Source organism: Myxine glutinosa, chromosome 11, assembly GCF_964187855.1.
Source record: "Myxine glutinosa chromosome 11, kmMyxGlut1.1, whole genome shotgun sequence".
Lineage (NCBI taxonomy): Eukaryota > Metazoa > Chordata > Myxini > Myxiniformes > Myxinidae > Myxine > Myxine glutinosa.
Window position 1 is genome coordinate 47,248,411 of NC_136271.1, and position 15,000 is coordinate 47,263,410.

The window sequence follows — 15,000 nt, forward strand, 5'->3', positions numbered from 1 at the left end:
TCGAGCCAGGCCGAGAACTTTCCAGGAAGGAACAGCCCAGAGACAAGATGGGGTATGCCATTGCATGCCAGGGAAAGATGGGCTGTGGTGAACTTAGAAGGTCCAGATAGAAGCAGGCCAGGACCTGGTGGACAAGAGAAAATAAATAAGCTCACAGGAAATGGGCCAGGTGAAACAATTAAGGAGGTAGTTAAGCAAGCAAATCAGCGGCTAATGCCGCTCGTCCATAATCCGGACCAAGACCCCGCGAAAGGGGAGGTAGCCACCATGCCCCCAACCCCCCCCCAAGACCTGAGCTCAGCCCCGGGGCTCTAGGCAACACCCCAACACCCCCCGCCCTGCCTCCCCTTTCCACCTCAACCCACCCCCCGTCCAAACCCGTCCCAAAAAAATCCTTTTCCTTGAATGAGAGACGTAACATGAATGAGGAATGAATGTATATTGGGATGTTAATTGACGTGTGTGTCTGGCCAATGTGTTTGTCTGTGTGTCATGTGCAAAGCAGAGGGTTTCGGTGTGAAACTTTGTAAGCGATCTGCTCGACTTGGGGGAAATTCAGGCCGGGAATGTCCATTTTAACGTCTATCCGAGAGAACAGGCGAGGTCCTGAACTGAGTCCGGATTTTCATCTGTTTGGGAGTTGTTTGGGAAGCGAATTGATATAAATCCGGTCAGGAAAGCACCCGGAGTGCCCTTGTCGATCTACTGTTGATATGAAGCGGTTTCTTGGAGATGGTTGCAGAATTCGAATCAATATGTGTGTTTTACTTGAATTGAAGAGTTCATTCAATGGCAGATATTGTGGATTGTATGTGTGGGATGTATCGCTGAGGCAGCTCACCTTTGAAATTGGTGTCATATAGTGCATTTTGGGGTCGGGTGCGATGAGGTTGCTCAGAGTGCCGGCGATAACTCGCCCACTCTCAGAGGAAGTGTGTGCCCAAATGCATTGTGGGTCATTTCGACTTTGCTGGATGTCGGACGTTCACATGTCAGTATCTTGTCAGAATCTTCTTCTTCATGTCATGTCCTTCATCCTTCATCTTCTTGTCAGAATTAGACATGAGTCATGAGCCATGTCGGAATAGTGGCCGGCTGCGACATATATGCCAGGCAATGTCACAGGACGAATACGTTATTTAAGATGGATTTATAAGATGGATAGATGGATGGATTTATTTAAGATGGCTAAAATAAACGATTTCAAGACAGAGTAATTAATTTCCGGAGTCAAGTTCCAACAGGAAGTCTTGTTCATACAGTAAGGTACAGTGCGGAGTGGCGGCTGGAAGATGCATCGAAGCATTTGGGATGATCGATGCGCCGGACAAAGGGTATGCTGGCGAACGATGCTGATAAGGTTAAGTTATTAAAACGCATATGGGTCTGGAGGCAGATAATGTGGGACAAGCTGCCTCACGGGCGCTGCAGGGAGAGTATTTGGAAATTCAATAATTTGAACAGAAATGTCACGTTTTCAACAGAACGCTGATCCGAGGAAGGAGGACGGTTGAGGTTTCAACTGTCGGTATGTGGTGTGGCTTGTGCCAAGGTGTGGGCGCGAGGAGGTGTGTTGATGAAGCGTTGTGCGAACGAGGAAGGATGTGCGAAAGGTGTGCACCAGGTAGAGAGGTGCTGCATTGTAGAGCACGTACGGAAGTCCCTGGACGGATTGTGACGGTTGTTGGATTCGTAGAAGTTAGCATTATGCTATGTAGAGCCACATTAATGGTCATTTGTCCATTGTCGCCGGACTTGCATTACTTGTGGGATAATAAAGCGCTGGTTACCCCAATTCGAAGTTTGACCTTTTAAAGTTTAGTTGACCTTTGTTCGAGATTTGTAAGGGAAAGAGGTCGGAGATAATTCACTAACCTTGGAAGAACGACAGGCGGAGTCAGTCTACAGGGTGTTGCTTTAACGACAGGATATAGAACCTAAATCTGGAGAGAATATCGGGACATATATTGTGGGTAAAACCAAAATCATGTACGTAATTAATGAACAGAGAATATCGAGTCCTGTTTGTCGTTGTAATTGTCGTTGATGTCCCGATTCAGGGGTCTCAAGAAATGTTCCATGGAGGCAGGTCCGGGGGTTTTGGTCCAGCCTGCAAGGAGTCCAGGGGCTTGTTTTAGGGCTGGGTCGCCAAAAATGGGATGCTGTGCCCATCTGGATGTAAAATTATCCATCAAGGACGGGGAATAATGTGCAGTGTGATTGGGTAAGAGGTAAAGGCCATAAAACACCAACCCCATGAGGAACGAAATAAATGGAGAGATGTTGGGATCACATGATGGTTGGGATTGAAGAACAACCTACTGGGATTTCAAACCTGTGTTTGGGTCTGGGGCAACTGGGTGATGGGCAACAGTGTATGAGTGAGTAATTATGATCTGTTTAAGTGTAAGAGGCGGTGGAGAAGAAAGGGGTGATGAAAAGTTATTTGTTTTAGTGTGAAGTAGGTTGGTTGCTTATTTGTCACAGTAAGATGAGAGTTGTGTTTTTAAGCTTGGTCTTTGAATGAATTGTTGCTTGGAATGTGTTGATTGGAAAAGTGATTTCTGATCGCTGATCCGATCTGGTTTTGAATTGTTGATTTAATTTTGAATTGATTGGAGGTAATAAGGATTTGTGTTGATTTCCTGATTTGAGTTCATCTGGAAACGAAGACAGATGGGATTAATGTGTATATCAGGAACAATTTGGAAAAGAAATATGGATATATGACATTACTAAAATATAACCAAGCAATTGAGAGTTCTTGGGTTAATGGGATATAAATAAATGCATCTACAAGTTGATGGTTTATAAAAATTTAGGTCTGGATGATACTTAAACGATGAACAATGTTGGCAATATACAAAGAATGTGACTTGTTTTTTGGGGGGAAAACATGTGGTTTAAATTTGGTTGGCTAAGTTTTAAAGATGGAGATGTTTCGCAGAACTCTTATGATTATTTACATGAGTGGTGGACTATTCCATGGCGAAGCATTTTTCAGTTTTTATGATTAAGGTTTAAGGTCTTTATGATCTGTTTAGTGTATTTTTCAAAGGAGAGGGTTTTGGTCAATGATGATGCCAAGATTCCGGATGTGGATACTGGGAAACCATCGATGTTGGGGGGAATGAAGATTAATTCAGATTTAGCGTAGTTAAGTTCGAGGAAGCTGATCTGAAGCTAGAATTTTATTTCAGTTAGGCAGTTTGTCAGGATAGAGTGGGTGGTGGTGGAGCACGATTTGGTGGAGATGAAAAAGCTGGATGTCATCGGTGAAGCAGTGGAATTGGAGACCATGGTGCATTGGCTATGGTGCATGACGGATTAAGTGACCAAGGGGGGATAGGTACAGGACGAAGAGGAGGGGGCCAAGAACTGAACCTTGGGGGACACCTTAAGGGGGAGTGAATTGTGGTGATTAAGCTGTTGTAGATGCTGTCAATTTTGCTTTGGATGAATGGTCCAGGAAGGAAGGAGGGTGCAGGTGGCACCAGGTGTGAGTGCACAGGTGTGCACCAACAGGTGTGTGGAGCAAGGTGGTGGTATCCAGGGAGCTGAGGAGTTTGTTCACGTTGTAAAGTTTGTTTATTTAGTTTGTTTATTGTAGAGAAGAGTGCTTTTGGGATTCCGGAGCCAGAGTGGATAATTTGAGAGTAGTAGGTGGTCCATGTGAAGCTTGGGAGTGAACTGATTTGGGTTTAATAGGCACAAGCTGGTCTAAACAGGGTGAGGAGGATGGTGTGATTGATGATGTCAAAGGAGGCGTTGAGGTGAGGAGGATGAAAATGTTGAGGTTGCCGGCATCAGAGGAGAGAAAAGGTCGCTGGTGATTTTGAGGAGAGCAGTTTCAGTACTGTGGCTGGAGCAGAATCCGGATTGGGATGTTTCATACAGGTTATTGGCAGAGTGGTGATGTTTGAGTTGAGTGGCCACAGCACGTTCCAAAATTTTTGACAGAAAGGGTAGATTGGAGATGGGTCTGAAATTATTTAGGGTGTCAGGGTTTAGTCCAGGGTTTTTCCAAAATGGGGGTGAAGTTTCACGAGTTTTTGGGGAAATCGGTATGTGAAGCTGGATTAAGTTGGAACTGCTTGATGAGCCATGGAGATGGATTGGGTTTTGTTGTTGGTTGTCTGGGAGTTCGGTTGTTGCATTGCCAAAGGTTTCTGTGTGGTGGACACACTGGTTGGCTGTTGTCTTGTGTGACGTGGATGGAGATGTATGTGGCTGCGTGTGGCTGCCTGGAGTCGGGAAAACGGCTACAGTGGTTGATATCGGCTGTGGATCGTCCGGGGTGCTTCGATTTGCATAAGGGGTGAAGATTGGGATATTACATTATTTTGAGTAAGTATTGGCATGAGTAATTACAGAAGTAATTATGAGTTATTATGAGTAATTAGTGGTATGAGTATTAGTTATGAGTTCCAGGTGTTGAGCTAGTTATGCTAGTTATCCAGCTAGTTATGAGTAAGTGATTATTTTAGTAAAATTACATGTTTCGCTGTGTTGTTGATCTGGGGACAAGCTAGTTTGATGGGTACCCTGGGGTCTTCGGCGTGTCTATGTGTTTGGCTGTCTGCCACACCGGACTCTTGAATGGGTTTTCATGAGACGAATTTCAGACATAACAGTGAGAATCTATTTTGAGCGAATCACAGTGGGTGAGGAAAACATTGTGTGTGACCAGACACCAGAACTGACCAGAATTGAAATTGGAAGTAGACCAGGTTATTTCTATTATTTGTTTATTCGTGAAAATAAATAAATAATAGGGGGAGGTTCATGGAGGTTAATGGTGGTTTGTGTTTGTGTTAATGGAGGTTAAAGGTGGTTGGTTTGTGGTAATTCTAGTTGAAACTCTCGCTGAAGTAATTTTCGTTTATTTTTATTTTTTGATTCGATTTGAGAGTTGAGATGATTGATTTTTTATTAATTTTATAATTTTATTTTTATTGATGTTGGAAACAGGTAATGGGATGCTGAGAGAAGGATTGAATTTAATTTGAATTGGACTGGATTAAATGGGATTGAATTTAAAAAAAATTGAATATTGGATAAAATTGGATCCACTTGAAAAAAGTGGATTAGGAAATTGGAGACCTGTAGACCAGGCGCTCCCAGGAGACTTGTGGACCAGGTGTTCCACCAGAGGAAAAAAGACCAGGTGTTCGTGGAGCACTTCACCTGCAAGAACGCCTTGGAACCAAGGTGGAAGGGACCAGTCCAGGTGTTGCTGACTACACCAACGGCAGTCTTTTGCGAGGGCAAGACTTCGTGGATCCACACCACGCACTGTAAGTTGGCCATACAAGCACCAGACACCACACCCCCAGAACACAGTAAGGATGGGCCTAATCATAGGTACAATACTATTGATAGCGACAGCAGCTAGGGGAAACTCCGATTCCAATAGATGCAAAAACGAAACCCGACACCTCACCGTAACATGGGGACAAAGAGTATCACTACCATGTTTCGAACAGAAAGCCCTGCACACAAATTGGGTGAACATAAATTGGCTAGCACTGTCGGCAGGGCCTGGACGCGTTGGCATGATACTACAAAAGCAACGAGAGTTCCGGGAAGACGGGCAAGCTAGCATTAAGACCTTGGCCCAACCAGGATACCAATGGGGAACCCCTGATTTTAAGCTACAAACACGCACGCGCCTAGAGAAAGGCATGACTATGCAGGTCCGGTGCAGCGTCTGGACCCCTGGCGCGGCCGGTGGCGAAAAGAACTACATACGATGCAACGAATACATACTCACGCCACACCCCCAGAATAAGGCCCCAAAGAGGGGGGAAAACACATATTGGAAAGTGGCCAGGGAGGTGGCAACAATTCAAAATAGGACACACCGCTGGTCGTGCATGCGCTTTCCCCAAGCAGGCACCACAGGAATACACATGATAGTGCTACCTCTGTCCCTCAATGACCTCTGCTCACAACCTATCGATCCCCCATGTTTAGTCACCACGCTGGAAAGAGAAGGGGTTGACAACGGCAAGAGTTGCAATCGACAATTTAATTATCGCCCGTCAATGATTGCCCATGTGGCCGAGAGGCCTGCCCCCGTCTGGGTCAAACCACAGAAAGGGAGGGTCTGCCTCCAGGGTTCCGGCCACTTGCGTATGGGAGAATCAGAATGCGCCTACACTCTCCCCGGAAAGCTGGGACAAGGGAGCTCGGGGATTACATTACGAATAGTACTGCAAGATAAACACAACCACAACATAACGGCTATAACATTCTCTAGGGGGGTTAGTAGGATTAATGGGGTGGTAAAGGGACTCCAGTGCTTATCCACCCACCTGGTCCCACCCCATGGGACAATGTTTATATGCGGCGACAAGGCTTACCCCTATTTACCAAATAATTGGGGGGGCACATGTTATCTGGGTTCAGTCCTTCCTGACGTTGAGATACTGGATGAGCGAGACCCAAAGTCCTTGGACAGGCGTTATAAGAGGTCAGTCATGAACGAAGATGGAACCACTAAACTACACGGGAGTCTATGGGAAAAGGTGTTTGGTTTCTTCTTCCCAGGAGCGGGCACAGTCATGGATAGTTTCCGGATAGATAAATTGGCTTTGGCCCTAGAAAAGGTGGCAAACGACACCGCTACGGCTCATGACATACTATTGGATCGATCGGATCGCGCGCGAAAATTCTTATACATTTAGCTGGCTCACTGACTGGTTCCAGGGATGGACGGGCACCATAGTGAAGTGGTTATTGACCGCACTGGCTGTGATAATCGGGGTAGTAATTTGGGGGGCACTAATGAAATCTCTAGTCCTCCTCTGTATGAGAAAGTATTTTACAGGATGGAAAGTGAAGAAGCCGCCGACAACAACTATGGCTCTGACCACAGAGGCCGTCGACCTGAACGGGTCCTTCAACAAGGCAGTTGCGACCGGCGCTCCAGAAAATTGCATTGAATTTTGTGGCAACTGTGATACTTGTGTGGATCCCATGTGGGAACTGGCTGCTGCCTGTAACGGTGTATGTGATGACTGTGATACTTGTGCTATAAACCCCTTGCGTGTACTGGCTAACGCTGCTTATGTATTACAAGCTGACAGCTGCACGCCCCCTTCCGACCCAACTATGGATCTGATTGCGACACTGGGTCTGGCGGTCGAGGGACCCGACGTGGATATCCTAGACCCGCAAGCCGACCAGGCGCCCATGGGAGACTTTGACATAAAGGAAGTCCCTCTCTTTTCTTCAAATGTTTCGGATCTCTTTGATCCAAATGTTTCGGATCTCTTTGATCCACATGTTGCGGATCTCTTTGCTTCAAGTGATTCGGATTCGGATTTTTACGCTCTGTACCCTGACCAGGAAATTGAAACACAAGATACTGACGACATTTTGTATTCCCCAGAACAGCAACACGTGAGGGACCTCATGGGCATGACCGTTGATTAACTTCGAAGATCTGCAAGGACTGCGTCTGCAAAGGGTGGGGGGAGCCAGTTCCGCAGGGGAAGTGATGCACCCTCTGGCGGAGCAGAACCTCATCTGGACCAGACGTCTTCGTTGTGGATCCGAAACGTTAATGAACTTTCATGTTTTGAGCCCTCAGGCTCCGAGCACGCACCACACGACACGTTCGCCAAATGCACGGGCGAGGCGCTTTGGGCGCACGATATGCCCTTGGGAGATACCCGCATTACACAATTATTTTTTCAATACCCGCATTACACAATTATTTTTCAATAAAGCCCGATGTGGCACGTTGTCTCTTAAGATACTTTGTCTCGACGAGACAAGAGGAAGGAATGTCAAGTAGTAGATTTGTTATTGCCTAAAGTTCAGTTATAGACGTTGGGTGCTAATGTGTTATGATTTATATGATGTCTAAAAATGCTATTTCATAAAGTAAATAAAGGGTTTTTGCTTCGTTTTAGTTTTGGATGAGGAAAGGTTTAAAATGAGGTCATGCTGGACAATGGTATACGTGTGCTTTTTTCAAGGCTGGTCATAAAACCACGCCCACATGCGCTTGTTTTTGCGTAATGCAAGTAGAATGACATGAACCTATCGTTAACTATATATATTTTGTTTTAATCTCAGCAACGCATGACTCTGTATAAACATGCTTTGGATTACTCATGTACACAAACCCATAAAATATATGGGTTTGTTTGGCTAAGCATACACTCTTCTCTTTGTGAGTTACAGTTCTGTTTTCTCGGAGCCCAGAAAAACAATTGGTCCAAATGATAAAGGAAAGGCTGACTCCCCCGAATGATAACGGTGGGAGGAACCTCTCCCAGTGTTGTTTGTTCCCTCGGAGATTTCCTGATAAAACGTGTCCCTATATAAATGGACTGGGAATCAATGTGTTTTCAGGAAGGCTTGACGTGGCATGTTCTTGCTGTAGATTGCTGTAGACGTCGGTCTCCTCCGGATCCGTATAAGTTGGTTATTAATAAAGCTGCGCCATTCCAGGCTATTGTGGACTTCTTTTGCAAACGAAGAGCTGATTCTTCACATATATATATATGTATATATGTCAAGAAACAACTCTTGGCTCTTAAAAGAAGTTCCACCAATAGCCTGAGGATGACGGTCTTTATTAAATACCAACTTATACAGATCCGGAGGAAGGCGAACATCTACAGCACGACTTGCCCTCATGCCACGTTCAGCCCTTCCTGAAGCACATTGATTCGCAGTCCGTATAAATAGGGACAAGTTTATCAGAAAATCTCCGAGAGAACAAAGCGACTGGCGAGAGTCCCTCACCGTCATCCTAGCCCCCACCGTCATCCGTCCCTTATCTGGACCAGATGTTTCTCTGGGCTCCGAGGAGACAGAAAATATAACTCATTAAAGGGAGGGTGCATTCTTTGGCTTCGATAAGGCCATAAAATATATGGGTTTGTTCAAATGAGTAATTCAAAGCATGTTTATACAGAGTCAAGCGTCGCTGTGATTAATACAAAATATATATGGTTTTAACGATAGGTTTATGTCTGCAATCTAATCATTCTACTAGCGTTACACAAAATCACGCGCATGTGAGCGTGATTTTACGACCGGCCTTATCTAGCCTCGAAAAAGCACACGTATACAATTGTCCAGCATGACCGAAGCGAGCCTTTCCTCATTTTAGACTAAAACGAAGCAAAAACCTTTTATTAACTTTATGAAAATAGCATTTTTAAACAACATTTAAATCATAACACATTAGCAACCAACGTCTATAACTGAACTTTAGGCAATAACAAATCTACGACTTGACATTCCTTCCTCTTGTCTCGTCGAGACAAAGTATCTTAAGAGACAACGTGCCACATCGGGCTTTATTGAAAGACAATCGTGTAATGCGGGTATCTCCCAAGGGCATACCGTGCGCCCATAGCGCCTGGCCCGTGCATTTAGGGAACGTGTCGTGTGGTGCGTGCTTTGAACCTGAGGGCTCAGAACATGAAAGTCCATTAACGTTTCGGATCCACAACGAAGACGTCTGGTCCAGATGAGGTTCTGCCCCGCCAGAGGGCCCACAACCTCCCCTGCGGAACTTGCTCCCCCCACCCTTTGCAGACGCAGTCCTTGCAGATCTTCGAAGTTAATCAACGGTCATGCCCATGAGGTCCCTCACGTGCTGCTGTTCTGGGGAATACAAAATGTCGTCAGTATCTTGTGTCTCAATTTCCTGATCAGGGTACAGAGCGTAAAAATCCGATTCACTTGAAGCATTTGAACTTAAAACATTTGGAGAAAAGAGAGGGACTTCCTTTATGTCAAAGTCTCCCATGGGCGCCTGGTCGGCTTGCGGGTCTAGGACATCCGCGTCGGGTCCCTCTACCGCCAGACCCAGTGTCGCAATCAGATCCATAGTTGGGTCGGAAGGGGGCGTGCAGCTGTCAGCTTGTAATACATAAGAGGCGTTAGCCAGTACACGCAAGGGGTTTTCAGCACAAGTATCACAGTCATCACAAACATCCATACAGGCAGCAGCCAGTTCCCACATGGGATCCACACAAGTATCACAGTCGTCACAAAATTCAATACAATTTTCTGGAGCGTTGGTCGCGACTGCCTTGTTGAAGGACCCGTTCAGGTCGACGGCCTCTGTGGTCAGAGCCATAGTCGTTGTCAGCGGCTTCTTCACTTTCCATCCTGTAAAATACTTTCTCATACAGAGGAGGACTAGAGATTTCATTAGTGCCCCCCAAATTACTACCCCGATTATCACAGCCAGTGCGGTCAATAACCACTTCACTATGGTGCCCGTCCATCCCCGGAACCAGTCAGTGAGCCAGCTAAATGTATAAGAATTTTTGCGCGCGATCCGATCGATCGTCAGGGCGTGGCTAGTTTCCCTTAGTCTCACTATTGCGGCTGACACTCCTTCAGATGGATCGGGTATGTAAGTGCAACATTTTCCCTCTATAATTCCGCATACCCCTCCTTTCTCTGCCAAGAGCATGTCCAAAGCCACCCGATTCTGCATCACCATTGTACGCATGTGAATTACCGTGTCCAATAGTATGTCATGAGCCGTGGCGGTGTCGTTTGCCACCTTTTCTAGGGCCAAAGCCAATTTGTCTATCCGGAAACTATCCATGACTGTGCCCGCTCCTGGGAAGAAGAAACCAAACACCTTTTCCCATAGGCTCCCGTGTAGTTTAGTGGTTCCATCTTCGTTCATGACTGACCTCTTATAACGCCTGTCCAAGGACTTTGGGTCTAGCTCATCCAGTATCTCAACGTCAGGAAGGACTGAACCCAGATAACATGTGCCCCCCCAATTATTTGGTAAATAGGGGTAAGCCTTGTCGCCGCATATAAACATTGTCCCATGGGGTGGGACCAGGTGGGTGGATAAGCACTGGAGTCCCCTTACCACCCCATTAATCCTACTAACCCCCCTAGAGAATGTTATAGCCGTTATGTTGTGGTTGTGTTTATCTTGCAGTACTATTCGTAATGTAATCCCCGAGCTCCCTTGTCCCAGCTTCCCCTAGCTACTGTTGCTATCAATAGTATCGCACCTATGATTAGGCCCATCCTTACTGTGGTTGCTGTGGTGTAGTGTCTGGTGCTTGTATGGCCAACTTACAGTGCGTGGCGTGGATCCACGAGGTCTTGCCCTCGCAAAAGACAGCCGTTGGTGTAGTCAGCAACACCTGGACTGGTCCCTTCCACCTTGGTTCCAAGGCGTTCTTGCAGGTGAAGTGCTCCACGAACACCTGGTCTTTTTCCTCTGGTGGAACACCTGGTCCACAAGTCTCCTGGGAACGCCTGGTCTACAGGTCTCCAATTCATCTATCTAGATTCAATTCATTCAATTCATAGTTTCATAGAACACCTTTTCTCCAATTTCCTAATCCACTTTTTTCAAGTGGATCCAATTTTATCCAATATTCAATTTTTAAATTCAATCCCATTTAATCCAGTCCAATTCAAATTAAATTCAATCCTTCTCTCAGCATCCCATTACCTGTTTCCAACATCAATAAAAATAAAATTATAAAATAATAAAAATCAATCATCTCAAATCTCAAATCAAATCAAAAAATCAAAAATCAATCAAAATCATAAAAATCAATAAAATAATAAAAATAAACGAAAATTACTTCAGCTAGAGTTTCAACTAGAATTAACACAAACAAACCACCATTAACCTCCATTAACACAAACAAACCACCATTAACCTCCATTAACACAAACAAACCACCATTAACCTCCATTAACCTCCCCCTATTATTTATTTATTTTCACGAATAAACAAATAATGGAAATAACCTGGTCTACTTCCAATTTCAATTCTGGTCAGTTCTGGTGTCTGGTCACACACAATGTTTTCCTCACCCACTGTGATTCGCTCAAAATAGATTCTCACTGTTATTATGTCTGAAATGCGTCTCATGAAAACCCATTCAAGAGTCCGGTGTAACAGACAGCCAAACACATAGACACGCCGAAGACCCCAGGGTACCCATCAAACTAGCTTGTCCCCAGATCCACAACACAGCGAAACATGTAACTTTACTAAAACTAGAACGGGCACTCGGTAGAGCGCATACCTTCGCCGCAGCTACTTTTGTTGCCAAAATAAGAGACTACAAGATCTGTGTAGCAAAGCCACACCTACGTTGTCATGCGGGAAGATTTGTTTCAAATTAAACCATTCTATCCCGCCAAAAGTTTGATATTGTAATCACATCCATGACCTTTTCATGACCTTGACCTTGACCTTTGACCCGATCGATTCCAAAATCTAATCAAATGGTTCCCAGATAATAACCTATCATCCCACCAAATTTCATGCGAATCGGTTGAATACTTTTTGAGTTATGCGAATAACATACACATACACACACACACACACACACACAGATAAATACACAGCGATCAAAACATAACCTTCCGCTTTTGCGAAGGTAATAATCACTTACTCATAACTAATACTCATAATAACTCATAATTACTTATGTAATTACTCATGCCAATACTTACTTAAAATAATGTAATATCCCAATCTTCACCCCCTATGCAAATCGAAGCACCCCGGACAATCCACAACCAATATCAACCACTGTAGCCGCCTTCCCGACTCCAGGCAGCCACACGCAGCCACATACATCTCCATCCACGTCACACAAGACAACAGCCAACGAGTGTGTCCACCACACAGAAACCTTTGGCAATGCAACAACCGAACTCCCAGACAACCAACAACAAAACCCAATCCATCTCCATGGCTCATCAAGCAGTTCCAACTTAATCCAGCTTCACATACCGATTTCCCCAAAAACTCGTGAAACTTCACCCCCATTCTGGAAAAACCCTGGACTAAACCCTGACACCCTAAATAACTTCAGACCCATCTCCAACCTACCCTTTCTGTCAAAAGTTTTGGAACGTGCTGTGGCCACTCAACTCAAACATCACCACTCTGGCTCCGGAATCCCAAAAGTACTCTTCTCTACAATAAACAATCTAAATAAACAAATAAATAAACAAACTCTACAACGTGAACAAACTCCTCAGCGCCCTGGATACCACCACCTTGCTCCACACACCTGTTGGTGCACACCTGTGCACTCACACCTGGTGCCACCTGCACCCTCCTTCCTTCCTGGACCATTCGGTCGATCCACCACCAGTCCTTCACAGTAGAAACTGCATTTCCTTTCTTGCATTCAAAGCAAAATTGACAGCATCTACAACAGCTTAATCACCACAATTCGCTCTATCCTGACAAACTGCATCACTGAAATAAAATCCTGGCTTCAGATCAGCAACCTCGAACTTAACTACGCTAAATCTGAATTAATCTTCATTACCCCCAAAACCGCTCACCGAATCCACCCATAACCTTCCCCCCAACATCGACGGTATCCCAGTATCCACATCCACTCACAACCGGAATCTTGGCACCATCTTTGACCAAACCCTCTCCTTCGACACTATATTGTGACATTTACAAAGTTTAAGAAATGCAAGCAAAAACTATTTTATCCTGTATATTATGACACATTAAAGAATTTCACAATTAAGCTAGAACAGCAGCATAAAGCATTATATTGTAGCAGACTATTATTTATACTACACAGTTAACTATTTTCAGTATAATAAATAACAAAACACCTTACGAACATAAATCTGTATTAACATTAATCATACAATCCAAAATTATTTTAACTCAACGCGATAGCATGTTTGACTGTCAAATAACAGACCTGGCCAACTGGTTCGTGAAAGACCTTGGACAAGCTTCCCCTTGGCCAACCCCACAATAATGGAGGAATAATTGTGCCCGTTAAAGAAGACGATAAAATGTTTGACTCATTTCAACATTTTATTGCAATTACAGTGTATATTGGTGGTGTTATACTTTAAGAGTATAACAGTGATGTATTAAGAGAATCGGTATACCCATCCTACCTGACTGACCTCCTCTCCAGACACACTGTAATTCACAGACAGACAGACAGATAACAGAGGCGTATCACAAGCCCCAGCAAAGGACATCACCTCTCCTGACAGGCACAATATAATCCACAGTATCGAAATGCCAGCTTCTACCTGGAGCCTCGCAAAGCCAAAAATCGGGCATGTTCACTGCATTTCAACCTCCAACCACACGGGGTGTTCCACCCTGCTCCATGTTCCATCATGCAACCCGATCTGTACTTGGTGCGCCCGGCGCCCCCTATAATAATCAGTGAGTTATAATAACCACAATACCTCTTGATACCACAGCTTAATCCATGTTACTTGCATCTCTTCATCCTCCCAAATGTCCTCCTCTTAACATGACTATCCCCACAGCTCGATCAAACACGTCACTGTGCTCGGCCCGGTTAAATTAAATTCCAAGCGTACTGTACCTGACGCTTCCACAACAACAAAAAACTCGATATTCTCTGTTCGCTAATTACGTACATGATTTCAGTTTTATCCAACAATATATGTCCCGATATTCTCTCCAGATTTAAGTTCTATATCCTGTCGTTAAAGCAACACCCTGTAGACTGACTCCGCCTGTCGTTCTTCCAAGGTTAGTGAATTGCCTCTGACCTCTTACCCTTACATATCTCGAACAAAGGTCAAATAAACTTCGAAAGGTCAAACTTCAAATTGGGGTAACCAGCGCTTTATTATCCCACAAGTAATGCAAGTCCGGCGACAATGGACAAATGACCATTAATGTGGCTCTACATAGCATAATGCTAACTTCTACGAATCCAACAACCGTCACAATCCGCCCAGGAACGTCCGTACGAGGCGTGCTTTACAATGCAGCACCCTTGCTACCTGGTGCACCTTTCGCACATCCCTCCTCGTTCGCACAACGCTTCATCAACAAACCTCCTCGCGCCCACACAACTGCAACCCCCGTGTCCACCCAGAGTGCCCAATCTGCGACCCACAATCTTCTCGGGGCACACACCTCCTCCTTGAAATCCATGCCTCAGAAATATAACTCCACAGAACAGACAGCAATGAAACCACAACCTCCGACAA